The sequence below is a fragment of the Bubalus bubalis genome, chromosome 3 (assembly GCF_019923935.1).
Source record: "Bubalus bubalis isolate 160015118507 breed Murrah chromosome 3, NDDB_SH_1, whole genome shotgun sequence".
Lineage (NCBI taxonomy): Eukaryota > Metazoa > Chordata > Mammalia > Artiodactyla > Bovidae > Bubalus > Bubalus bubalis.
In genome coordinates this window covers 132,267,719-132,281,510 of record NC_059159.1, presented here as the reverse complement: position 1 = coordinate 132,281,510, position 13,792 = coordinate 132,267,719, and the positions used below count along the sequence as shown (strand labels likewise).

Sequence of the window (13,792 nt, the reverse complement as noted above, 5' to 3'; positions counted from 1 at the left end):
GTGGGTTGCCATTTCCTTCTCCAAGGGATCTTCCTGACCCAGGGATCAAACCCATATCTCCTGTAGCTCCTGCATTGCAGGTGGATTCTTTTACTGATGAGCCACCAGGAAAGCCCAATTAAGCCCATGCTGCTGCTACTGCTGCTAAGTTGCTTCAGTTGTGTCTGACTCTGTGCGACCCCATAGACGGCAGCCCACCAGGCTCCCCTGTCCCTGGGATTCTCCAGGCAAGAACACTGGAGTGGGTTGCCATTTCCTTCTCCAATGCATGAAAGTGAAAAGTGAAAGTGAAGTTGCTCAGTCATATCTGACTCTTTGAGACCCCATGGACTGCAGCCCACTAGTCTCCTCCATCCATGGGATTTTCCAGGCAAGAGTACTGGAGTGGGTTGCCATAATTAAGCCCATATAATACAACAAAGAAAAAAAATACCCAATTGAAAAATGGGCAGAATATCTAAATAGACATTTCTCCAAAGAAGACATATAGATGGCCAAAAGGCATATGAAAAGATGCTCAACATCTCTAATTATTAGAGAAATGCAAATCAAAACTACAATGAGATGCTACCTCATACCAGTCAGCATGGCCATCATTAAAAAGTCTACAAAGAGCAAATACTGGAGAGTATGTGGAGAAAAGGGAACCCTCCTGCATTGTGGGTGGGAATGTAAATTGGTATAGCCACTATGGAAAACAGTATGGAGTTTTCTTAAAAAGCTAAAAATGGAGTTGCCATATAATCCAACAATTTCACTCCTAGGCATGTCTGGACAAAACCATAATTTGAAAAGATACTCGCACCCCTATGTTCATAGCAGCACTATTCACAAAAGCCAAGACATGGAAACAACTTAAATGTCCATTGACAGATGAATAGATAAAGAAGATGTGGTGCACATATGCAATGGAATACTACTCATGCCATTTGCAGCAACATGGTTGGACCTAGAGATCATCATACTAAGTTAAGTAGGTCAGAAAGAGAAAGACAAATACCATGTGGTATCACTTACATGTGAAATCTAAGCTATTACACAAATGAACTTATCTGTGAAACAGACACAGACTCACAGGCAGAGAGAACAGCCTTGTGGTTGCCAAGGAGGGTGGGGGGTGGGGGAGGGAAGAATTGGGTGCTTGGATTAGCACAGGTATGGTGTGGCTAAAAAAGTTGAAAAATAAAGTTAAAAAAAGTTTTTTTTAAAAAAAAACTAGAAAGACAACATGAAAATATTAATGCTTGTTTTTTCTCAAAGGAGCAACAAAAAGTCATTTTAATTCTTTGTGTTTCAATTTTCTGAATGTTGTGCAATGAACATGAATGATTTGTTCGTTATGGAAAGATTATTGTTTAAACATGGGCTTCCCGAGTGGCTCAGTGGTGAAGAATCTGCCTGCTATGCAGGAACACAGGTTGGATCCCTGGATCAGGAAGATCCTCCAGAGAAGGAAATGGCAACCCACTCCAGTATTCTTGCCTAGGAAATCCCATGGACAAAAGAGCCTGGCGGGCTACAGTCCATGGAGTCACAAAGAGTCAGACATGACTGAGTGACTAACACACACACACATCGTTTAAAAGCAGGATACATAATTGTATAGGCAGGGTGTTTCAGTTATACAAAATAGATGAAAACAGAAAGATATTAATGGGAGAATTGTGGGTGATTTTTTTCTTTATATTTTTAGGTTTTTCAAAGTATTCTGCTCTGAGAGCAATAAGTTGTTTGAGGTTGTTGTTCAGTCACTCAATCCTGTGACCCCCATGGACTCTTTGTGATTCCAAGGACTGCAGCATGCCAGGCTTCCCTGCCCTTCACTATCTCCTGGAGTTTGCTCAAACTCATGTCCATTGAGTTGGTGATGCCATCCAACCATCTCATCCTCTGTCACTTGAGGACATTGGTTCAAATGGGGAAACTGAGGCACAGAAGACCAAGGGGAAGGCTCTTGGGCTCCACGTACACCTCTGCCTGCCTGGCCCAAGCTAGAGCAGAGTGGTCAGTCCTCCCCAGTGATGCCTCCTTTTGGGTTCATTCCTGACCCCTGACTTAGAGCTTGAGGCTGTAAATGACTGTCACATGATAACAGGGTGCAATCTCCAAGCCTTTCATTCTCAACCAAAAAGCAGCAAAAAGAAACCTCAGGAGGAGAGAAGAAACGGTCTGCGGGGCCCCACATGTGTGGGGGTGACATAGAAGATGCTTGACACGGCCAAGGCGTCATTCTGACCATCTGCAGGGGCAGGGAGCCAGCCCTCAGCTGGACTACTGCAGATTCCAGACTGCAGGCATCTCCCCACTGCAGCTGCCAGCTGCGAGGGAGGGGCGGGCCCTGCAGAGAGACTTGTGCACCAGAGATAGCAGCCTACCCATAGCCCAGAGATTCTGGGCCTCCCCAGTCTACTTCCCCAACCAGTGTGTCTGGAACAAAATGAACAAGGAACAAACAAAAACAAATCGCCACAAGGACAGAAAAAAAAAAAAAGGAAGAATGGAAGAATAGTACTTTCTAGAAGAGAAGTTAGATCTGATGATGACGCAAGTGACAGCCAGTGGGGTTAGGGCAGGGTGGCCCTCTGGGCAAAGTTGGGAGTTAGAGCCACAGGCCAGGGGTCCCCCACTGGCTCCCACTATATGATCCAAGGCATGTGCCCCTCCCAGGGCAGTGCCGTATCTGTTGTTGTTTAGTCGCTCGGTCATGCCCGACTCTTTTGTGACCCCATGAACGGTAGTCCGCCAGGCTCCTCTGTCCATGGGATTTCCCAGGCAAGAATACTGGAATGGGTTCTCCAGGGCATCTCCCTGACCCAGGGATCAAACCCATGCATCTTCTGCATTGGCAGGCAGATTCTTTACCCACTCAGCCACCAGGGACGCCCCAGTGCCCATCTACAAGAGGCAAATGCCACCAAAGGGTTAAGAATGTGTCCTTGCTTCTGGAAGGGACATTACAGCTACACATCTGCCCTAATACCCTCAGGAAGGGGCAGGTGGTTTGGTCTTCCCACCTATGCCTGTTCAGACTTGAATGTCAGAGCAGCTTGCTATGGCTTTCACACTCACTGCTTCCAGGTCTGCAGTGGAGGAAATAGCCCCCAGCTCAGCGATCCCCACACAGGGAGGCTGAGTGGACGGTCTCTGCTTTGTCCTGCGCTGTGTGTGAGGACAAATCCAGCCTGGACTGTCTTCCATGTATTCGGCTCTGAGACACTCCGTTGTCCATGTCCTTTTCCACGTCCAGCAGCCCACATGGCCTGGAGGCCCTTCACATATCTGTCCATTGGCCTCAGGGTAAAGTGAACTTGAGGGATTTTTCCCCAGGTGGAATGGAGGCCAAAAAGTAATCAGTGGCTCATTGCCATTAAAACTTCAGATATGGTGCTGGAAGCTTTAGAGACATCCCCAGTCTGTTTGAGGGTAGTTACTTACCTATCTTTAGACAAGAAATGTGTCTAGCAGTGATTTCAAGGCAAGCCTACGGAAGGAAAGAAACTCTGACAATGTGAATAGTAGGAAGACTCATTCTCCCTTACTCCCTAGCTTCTCAAGTTCATAGATTGCTATTAAAATTCCACCAGTGGCTTCCCTGGTGGTTCAGTTGTTAAGAATCTGCCTGCCAAAGCAGAGGACACGAGTTTGATCCCTGGTCCAGGAAGATCCCGCATGCCACAGAGCAACTAAGTCCATGCACCACAATTCTGAAGCCCAGGTGCATAGCGCCAGTGCTCTGCAACAAGAGAAGCCGCCACAATAAGAAGCCCGTGCGCCACAGCTAGAGACTAGTCCCTACTCACCACAACTAGAGAAAGCTCATGGGCAGCGATGAAGACCCAGTGCAGCCATAAATAAATAAAAAATGAAATCCCATGAAATCCTTCCATTGGCATCCATTTAACTTTGTAATTTGGTTCAGGTTTAGGGTGTATCCTTTTAGGCCTGTCACTGGGCAAGATAGGGAGGAGGATATAACAGAAGAGTGAGATGTGGTCCCAGGCTCCCCAGTCCAGAGAGGACCCAGTCCAGGAAAAACTCACTTCATGGGCTGAAACTGACCCAGGACAGCTCAGACAACAAGTTCTGAACCATACTATGTGAAACAGTCCTTAAGGACACTCATCCTAAATTACCATGAACCCCAAAGAACCCGCATTCAGGACCAAATCCTAAAATGCATCCCTTGCAAGTGAATACCAGCCTGGAAAAAGAACATGCTGTAGGGGTGATCCTCTGCCTTGGAAAGAAGGAACTACAGGATGACACTCAAAATCATGCCTGGGCACTCAAGGTTATCAGTGTCCATCTACAGGCAACAGCAGCTGGGCCTTTAAAAATAGTATCCGGCAGTGTTTATACGTATTCTACCCTGAGGATAGCACAGAGGAGATGATTCAATGGACATGAACTTGGGCAAACTCTGGGAGATAGAGAAGGACAGGGAAGCCTGGTGTGCTGCAATCCATGGGGTCTCAAAGTTGACACGATGTAGACTCTGAATAGCAACACCACCAACTTACTTCAACAGCACGCAAGCTGCTTGTGGCCGCCAGATCCAACCGCAGGCCTCAGATACACCCAACAAGCCCACCTCTCATTTGTTGCATTTATTCTCTTAGGTGGCATCATATTTCTTTCTCTTTTTCTTATATTAATGTCTATTGGAGTATAGTTGCTTTCCAATGTTGTGTTAGTTTCTACTGTACAGCAAAATGAATCAGCTACACATGTACATACATCCCCTCTTTTTTGGGTTTCCTTCCCATTCAGGTCACCATAGAGCACTGAGTAGAGTGCCCTGTGCTATACAGTAGGTTCCCATTGTTATCTATTTTAGACATCAGTTCAGTTCAGCTGCATAGTCATTCAACTCTGTGACCCCATGAACTGCAGCACGCCAGGCTTCCCTACTATTTTAGACATAGCAGTGTATATATGCAGAGAAGGCAATGGCACCCCACTCCAGTACTCTTGCCTAGAAAATCCCATGGACGGAGGAGCTTGGTAAGCTGCAGTCCATGGGATCGCTAAGAGTTGGACACGACTGAGCTACTTCATTTTCACCTTTCACTTTCATGCATTGGAGAAGGAAATGGCAACCCACTCCAGTGTTCTTGCCTGGAGAATCCCAGGGACGGGGAAGCCTGGTGGGCTGCCGTCTCTGGGGTCGCACAGAGTCGGACACGACTGAAGCGGCTTAGCAGCAGCAGCAGTGTATATATGTTAATCTTTTCTCTTTGGAGGTCCAGTTCATGCCTTCACTGATGTCTCTGGTTGCTCTTCCAATTCTATGTCAGAATTAGTTAATGATTTTAACTAGCTCATTAACAGAACTGGTTAACGATTTATTTTCTGTCTCATATTTAGGTTTTTATTGTCGTTCTTTAGGGTAGAACAGATGATACTTCTTTGAGCCCCATCTTGGTACCTCCACAAAGCCAACAGTCCAGTCATGAGGGAATAATGGTAAAGACCATTCTCAGTATCTAATGATTGTCCATGCTCTGTCATTTGACTCATACAAGGAGCTCTAGTAAACATTTGCTAGCTGCTTCGGAAAGCAAGTGGGTTAATACCTAATGACAACACTGTTACCACTGAGTCCAGGCTCCTACTGCTCATTGAAAGATAGGACAATAAATCAAGATATGAGTTGTTAGGGCAAGGAATAGTTAGTGACTTTATTCAGAAAGCCAGCAGTTGGAGAAGATGGACTAGTGTCCCAAAAAACACTCTTCTCTGTTAGAATTCAGACTTCTTTTATACTAAAAGGCTAAGAAGTAAAGACCTTGTTCCAGCCAGACTTTGGTAGAAATGTGTTAATTTCTGCCTTCCTATAGCTATTCACAGATGGGCCTGGTCAGGAAGTTTCCTGTGAGCTAAACAAAAGTATTTTAGCTTAATGCTCATTACCTGGGCGGAAGGGTTCCTGCAGTCTTTGTGTATGACTTAAGTTTATAGGCAACATTCCTTTAGAGATTATCTTATAATAGGATACAAAGTTTCTTCCCTCCTAGAGCAGAACTTGCACCTTAGCCTGAGCTGGTTGGATTTTTGTATGCTACTGTTCAAACCTTTGCTCATCAGCAGAAGAATTACAATCAAAACAGTCATTATTCCAGATAGTGATTTGTAGAGTCAATGATAATTCCCATCATGTGTGATAAACATCATGTTTGTGAATAATAATTACATGTAAAGCACAAACATATCCAAGACATACTGCAAAACTGAAATCCACATGCTACCTCCTTCTCAGGGAAGAATGATAAGCAAACCATGCGTTTTGTTTTTATTTACACACCTGGTTCCAAAGCTAATGGTTAGTGTATTTGCCTTGTTAGAAGACCTAGAATTATGAGCTGTTTATATGATGCATATGAAGTTGATAAGTTAGTGCCTAAAAAAGATACTTATTTCTATGCAGATGCCCCCATTTTGGACAGAATGGAACAAATGATTCTTCACTTGGATGGAAGTAAACACACAGGTAAGAGGAATTAACTTGCTAATTTTTTCTCCTTTCCTAGTATATATATTAGTCTTTGTGTCCTGTATACTAAAGTACACATGCATTCATACTCAGTTGCTCAGTCATGTCTGATTCTTTGCAACTCCATGGACTGTAACCCTGCAGGCTCCTCTGTCCATGGAATTTTCCAGGCAAGAATACCGGAGTGGGTATACTGAAGTATACTTCCTTCCTAGATGCACTGAAGGAAGGGCAGTCTCAATCAGTACACGTCTGATATAGAGATTTTAAAACTAATTTTCAAATACAAAAGCAAGAGTTTCGTATCGCCAATATAAAATTAGGCCTTGCCAAGTCTGGTTCATTATAGTTTTGCCTTTCACCAATAACCTAAAATAATTTTTATTAAAAAAATATTTTTATACTCATTTGGCTGCACAACACTGCATGTGGGATCTTAGCTTCCTGACTAGGATGGAACTTGCATTGTTTGCATTGGAAGCACGGAATCTTAACCACCGGACTGCCAGGGAGGTTCCTTTAAAATGAATTTTTAATCCAGATATCCAAGAACCAGCAAAGAGAAGCAATCATGCTTTCTGCTTACAATGAATTACTGTGAATTATATCTAAAAAGATATATTTTTAATTGTTGTTTAGTGTCCGACTCTTTGCGACCCCATGGACTGTAGTCTGCCAGGCTCCTCTGTCCATGGGATTCTCCAGGCAGGAGTACTGGAGTAGATAGCCATTTTCTTCTCCAGGGGATTTTCCCCACCCAGGGATCGAACTCACATCCTCTGTGTTGACAGGCATCCCCTGGGAAGCCCAGTGGATCCCTTTAGGGAGCTATTATTCAGCCTACCACAATCCTGATCTAACCTTACCTACACTGTGATTTATAGGCACCTTCTTAAAGAGATGGAGCAAAGATAAACCTCGGATGGTGGAGCCGTAATTACAGTCTGCGTGTCCTGGTTTGGTACTAAAGACGGGGCTGGATCAGCAGTGGAAAGTTTGGATGACACTCCGACACCTGGAGTAGGATGGCCCGGAGAGCAGCCACTCTGGGAGCTGCATGTATTCCTAGCCCTGAAGGAAAGGCAGCCTCCAAATTGCTTCAGCTCCTCATCTCCTAACCTGGAGGTGCCTCACTCCCTTCCCTCCTCCACACTCAAGCACTCTTTCTTGTTCCTAAGAGAAAGGCTTAGACGTGACTCATTTTGTAGCCTTTCTGCTCTCAGGGCACCTTGAGGTCCCCTGGAAATGAAAGGATTGGAAGCAACCAGCTTACTTTTCCTCGAGTGCCCAAACACTAAGGGGAAATCCACACTGGGGAGACACTCTCTCCGGCTTTGTCAGATACAAAAGGACAGAGCAGTAAATGCACCCCTTCTCCCCTCGCTGGGCCCCTACTGGGCTCATTCTTGAGTGTTTGTCCCATTCTTAGCAACAAAGCCAGTTTCTCCAAGGGTCAAATCTTGTGGTTTTATTTTCTGGCTTTGCTCCACTGTTTTCTGGGACGGCCCTAATCCCTGGGCCTCAGCATCCCCACCTTGTAATTAAATGGGTTACACTCAGCTGATCATAGATGGGGAAGATTGTGTACTTGCAGCCTTCCAGTGTGACTCCCTCATTGTGCAGATAAGGAGATTGAGGCTCAGAGAAGGGAAGTGGCTTGGCAGGGGTCACCCAGGGGTTGTGTGTTAAGTTTCTGTGTGTCTTTTCTTATTTTAAAAAAATATTTATTTATTGGTTGCACTGGGTCTTAGTTGGGGCACGTGGAATCTAGTTGCCAGACCCCTGGATTGGGAGCATGGAGTCCTAGCCACTGGACCACAGGGAAGTCCAGTTTCTGTGTATCTTTGTCCTGTCTCCTCAGTAACTCCATGGCAGGGGCTATGTTTTGCCTGCTTTTTGAGTCCCTTCAGGGACCCAGGTCCAGAGTAGGGTTTGTAGACACTGGCTGATTTGGGAGGACTGATGGATGGAACACCAGACTGGTTGGAGAAAAGTTGTCAAGAGTGAGCAAGGCTGTGAAGCTGGCCTATGGAGGCAAGCGTGGTGGGGGCTTCGGGGAGCCGCTCACCAGCTAGGTGATGGTGGACAAGTTTCTTGACTTTTCTAAACCTCTGTTTTTTCAACTATGAAATGCAGATAATACTTCTTACACCACGTGGTTGGAAGAGTTAATAAGATTTAATAAGCCTGATACACTCAATTGTCCTTGTTTAGTCACACTCAGTTGTTGTGGTTTATTGCTAAGCCAGGGGCTTCCCAGGCGATGCTAGTGGTAAAGAACCTGCCTGCCAATGCAAGAGATGTAAGAGATGCAGGTTTGATCCCTGGGTCAGGAAGATGCCCTGGAGAAGGAAATGGCAACCCACTCCAGTATTCTAGCCTGGAGAATCCCATGGACAGAGCAGGCTGGTGGGCTACAGTCCATGGGGTCACAAAGTAACTGAAGAGACTTAGCACAAATGTGTCGCTAAGCTATGTTGACTCTCTGTGACCCAGTGGACTGTAGTCTGCCAGGCTCCTCTGTCCGTGGGATTCTCCAGGCAAGAATACTGGAGTGGGTTGCCATTTCCACCTTCAGGGGATCTTCCTGACCCAAGGATTGAACCTGTGTCTCCTGCAACGGCAGGCAGATTCTTTATCCCGGAGCCACCAGGGAAGCGGAGAAATGGAATAATTCCTGCTAAATCAGTACATGAAGTATGTAACAGTCATCAGCAATTGCAGCCACCATGGAAGGTGAGCTGGTGAGCCCAGAAGGAACTCAGAAAGGAAAGAATACCCGCCATCTAGCAGTCATCAGACTGCAGCCACAGAGAGCCCCAAGGAAGCTTGGGATTCTGGCCCCAGATAACTAAGGCACATTTCAAAAGAATGAGTTCAATGAACCCAGACTCTTGCATCTTCCCATACATAGAAAAGCACTCAATTCCTTAACTCGGGTTATCTGGTTTTCTTTAACTAGCAATAATCTTTTGATGTTCAGATTACCTGCCCTTTGTTGCGAAACTTCTATATAACTTGGCTCCCCCTCGCCTTCCCCCCTCCAACTCATTTCCTTCAGCAGTTCTCTCAGGGTTACTTGAGATGCTGTCTCCTGGGCTTAAGTCATAAAAATTCCTACTGAATAAACATAACTCTCAACTTTTAGGTTGTGAGTGTTTTTAAGTTTAAAGTTGTTCACTGGAGCTTTATGAACTTTTATTATGAAGCTTCAGTTTCATCATGTAAGTGCCATTGTGGGGGCTGTAATAGGAAAGAAACTATGATACACACACACACATATACACACACACAGGCTACTGAAATTGCTGCCTCTGATCTCAGGAAGTTGGAGGAGGAAGGATGACTGGAGAAGGACATAAGAAAAGAAAGCCACCGCCAGTGAAAATAGTGGGGTAGCCCTTGCAGGAGAAGAGACAGTATAGCTGAGAGCACCAGCTGGGTGTTCAGCCTGCAAGGAGATGTTGGTTAAGCGCATGGACTAGGAGTAGTATTAACAACCAAATGGATCTGCCCTTCAGTAGCTGTGTGACCTTAAGGAGATGGCTTCCTCTCTCTGAATCTCCTGAGATCAGGAGTGAGGATTTGTTGTTGTTGTTTAGACACTAAGTTGTGTTCGACTCTTTGTGACCCCATGGGCTGTGGCCCGCCAGGCCCCTCTGTACATGGGACTTCCCAGGTAAGAATACTGGAGTGGGTTGCCTTTTCCTTCTCCAGGGGATCTTCCTGACAGAGATCGAAATCGGGTCTCCTGCTTGGCAGGCAGATTCTTTACTAGTGAGCCACCAGGGAAGCCCAAAATGAGGGTAACTGTCCACATCTCTCAAGGTGGGTACAGACCTCGCTGTGGATTCACTAAAATGTTCTACGTGATGTGACTGTTGTGTCGAAGGAACTCGGTAAGATACACCGTCCATTAGCATCAACATGATTCTGGAAAGTGCCCTAGAGGAAGAAGGAAGAGCAGGGGAGGGTGGCAGTGATGGAAGGGGGATTTTTCTGGTTGGAGCAGGCTGGGGAATGAGTGATGGAAGGCACCCTCCCCATCTCTGAGGATTTCAGGCAGTCACCGGAGAGACCCACATCCTGGGCTGGACCTTCATGGGCCAGGCTATGTGTGGCTGGGAGAGAGTGTGTACCATCTGGCAGTGAGAGGCTGGGGCCAGGGAGCCCCTGCTCTGGGGGTGTGGCCTCGGGCTCTTGGAATAAGGACAGCCAATTATTACTTTTGTCTCCACCCAACTCCAGGAGCCACCCAGAAAGAGATATGCTCAGTTGTCAGTCTCCCTCCCCTAGAGCAGACACTTTTTGTTTTAAAATAGTTGGTTTTTTTAATTTTTAAAATATTTGCACACATAATACATGCTTTTATTTGGAAAGCATATAAAAGTCAAGATAACATTTACAGTTATAGTCTCACCACACAAAAGGATCATCTCCTTCCTATATTCTAGATTTTTAGTGCTTTATTTTTTTGCTTTGTAAAAAATTATCTAGTTGTAATAACAATATAATTTTATTCTACTTTCTCACTGAATATTACTTCATAATCTTTTGTGATGGTAGACTTTATATACACAATTTAAAAATCTGTCTTTGACCACATGTATTTAACTTATCCATTGAAAGTTGTTTAATTTGGGGCCATTATGAAATTAGCAGTTAGTTTGGGATTAACACAGACACTACTATATATAAAATAGATATTCAACAAAGACCTACTTTATAGCAAGAGAACTATACTCAATATTTTGTAATAACCTATAAGGGAAAATAATCTGAAAAAAAAAATATATATATATATATCTGAATCACTTTACTGGACATGTGAAAGTTAATACCACATTGTAAATCAACTATACTCCAATTTTTAAAAAGTGCTGTGGGAAAAAAAGTCTGCCTTTGATTTCCAATAGATGATGAATTCTCATCTAATGTAGCTAATCATTCCTACATTATTAGGCTGTTTCCAATTTTACACTATAATGAAAAAAATCATATTAACATGTTTGAATACAGTATATTCTGTAATTTAAATTATTTCCTTAGACTGAATCCCCAAAATGGAATTAGTATAGTTAAAATGCATAAATGGTTATGACTTTTTATACGTATATTAGGCCTATCAAAATGTTTTCTGGTTTTATTCTTCCAGAATATATAATATATACACATATAAAAATGTTAAAATGTAGAGCTAAGTAAAATCAATGGGAAAAATAATAATCTTAACACCCCAAATCACCTCTTTTGACGTTTCCATATACTTGCCTCCACATTATTCTGGGATAATTTTGTATTCATAAATCATATTTTTCATTTACTTTCACTTATTTCTTTACATCTTTAAAAATGCTTCTAGGGGACTTTCCTGGTGGTTCAGTGTTAAGACTCCGTGCTTCCAGTGCAGGGGGTGTGGGTTCAATCCCTGGTCAGGGAACTAGGATTCCACATGCCACACAGTGCAGCCCAAAGATTTAAAAATGAAAATAAATAATTAAAATAAAAATCCTTCTAAAACATGATTTTTAGTTACTGCAAAGTGGCCCATTTTTCACAATGGCCCATTGTGTCTGTATCATAGTTTATATCTTATTGGTGGTTATTGGGATTCCACCCCTCCACCCCCAGTGCTTCATTATTATAAATGGCACTAGAGCAGATGCCAAAAGGCCTCTACTTTCATGAGGAAGACCCCATCCCAGTGCGAGTCACAGAACCATGAACTGGACAGATCTACTGTACCTCAAGGGGTTCGCTCCTCCAGCACCCTGTAACTGGATCCAGAATCACTCGCGTCTGCATTTTACAGGTGAGATACAGTAGGCTCAAGAGAAGTTCAGTGTCAGTGCAAGTTCATAGACCTAGTAGGTATCAGAGATAAGAACGAAGATACAAAAATCTAAAAGCCTTGATGCTGCTTCCACATGTGATACAACTGGATTGTTTTCTTTCGGAAAACATTCTTATTTTTTGTGTTATCTAAAAACTAGGTGTGCATAAGACACATGGGCTACAGTCCATAGCGTTGCAAAGAGTCAGACATGACAGGAAATAAGCAACAACAAAGTATATATACAGCTGATTCATTTTGCTGTACAGCAGAAACTGATAGACCATTATAAAGCAACTATACTCCAATAAAAATTAATTAAAAACAAACAAGAAAAGATGATAAGGCAGACTTTATTCAAGGGGAATACGACAATGGGGCTTTATAGTAGGGGAGCAAGATTGGGCGCAACTCCAAATACAACAAGGGCCAGTGGAGATTTATAGCCAAGGAACGGGGTCATCCGATGGAAAATTACTAAGAAGAAACTTCAAGGGTAAGGGGGACTCTGCCTAAACCAACTCGACAGGATTTTTGCTAAAGGCAGGCCAGGGTGGTAAGATACTGAGTGTGGGGGATAAGGAATTTGCTCAGAAATCAAGGAAGTGTAATTTTCACTGAACTGACACAGCAGAATTCTTGCTAAGCCTGGACTAAGCAGAGATGAACACAGAAGTCCAAAAGTCAGGGCCTGGTTGAGAAGAGGGTTCACAGGAACCAGACTAGAATTAGGTCAAGGGGTAAATCTTTGTCAGGGTCCAAAGCAATTATGCTTGGGACTTGCCTGGTGGTCCAGTGGTTAAGACTTTGCTTTTCAATGCAGGGGATGCTGCTTTGATCCCTGGTCCCAAGGCCACATGCCTTGTGGCCAAAAAACCAAAGCATGAAACAGAAACAACATTGTAATAAATTCAATAAAGACTTTAAAAATGGTCCACATTTTTAAAGAATCTTAAAAAAAAAAAAAAACAGAGTAATTGTGCTCATGTGGGCCGCCAAATTGGGCCACATTTTTAGAGGGATAGTGACCAGCTTGAGGGCACAGAGAGAAAGGTGACCTGGATGATAAAAGGTCTGGGATACATGACATGATTTCTTTCAAAAAACATTCATTTAGTTCCTACTATGTGCCAATTGAAGAGTACAGACAATAAGAATTAAATTCCTGTTCCCAATGGCTTTATATTCTGGTGTGAATATAGAGAAAGACTGAAAATAAGATAGCCTAGAAAAAAATTAGCAAGATAATTACAGTATGACAAACACTGAAATATAGGGGGAATGTGGAGTGTTGCATATAATCTCTAGAGCAATCTTTGAGGTGGAGGAAAATCAAGAGTCTGAAGGTACTTCCCTGGTAGTTCTTTGGCGGTGACTGTGCTCCCAATGCAGTGGGCAAAAGTTTGATCCCTGGTCAGGGAACTAAGGCCCCACACACCACACAGTGTACCGCCCCGCCCCCCCAA

At 43.8% G+C, this 13,792-nt stretch overlaps 1 long non-coding RNA gene across 8 annotated transcripts in view; it reads left to right on the top strand.

Annotated features, from left to right (window-relative positions):
• The window catches only part of LOC123332894, a 71,976-nt gene that overhangs the window by 37,327 nt on the left and 20,857 nt on the right, over positions 1–13,792 (top strand). For 5 of the 8 annotated variants that reach the window (XR_006550054.2, XR_006640872.1, XR_006640873.1 and 2 more), the window contains exons 4-6: positions 5,389–5,466; positions 6,428–6,490; positions 7,378–7,618. This is a non-coding gene — a long non-coding RNA (uncharacterized LOC123332894). Of the gene's footprint in view, positions 1–5,388; positions 5,467–6,427; positions 6,491–7,377; positions 9,641–13,792 lie in introns of those variants that run through there. The other 3 variants (XR_006550055.2, XR_006550046.2, XR_006550049.2) reach the window with 2 other exon arrangements.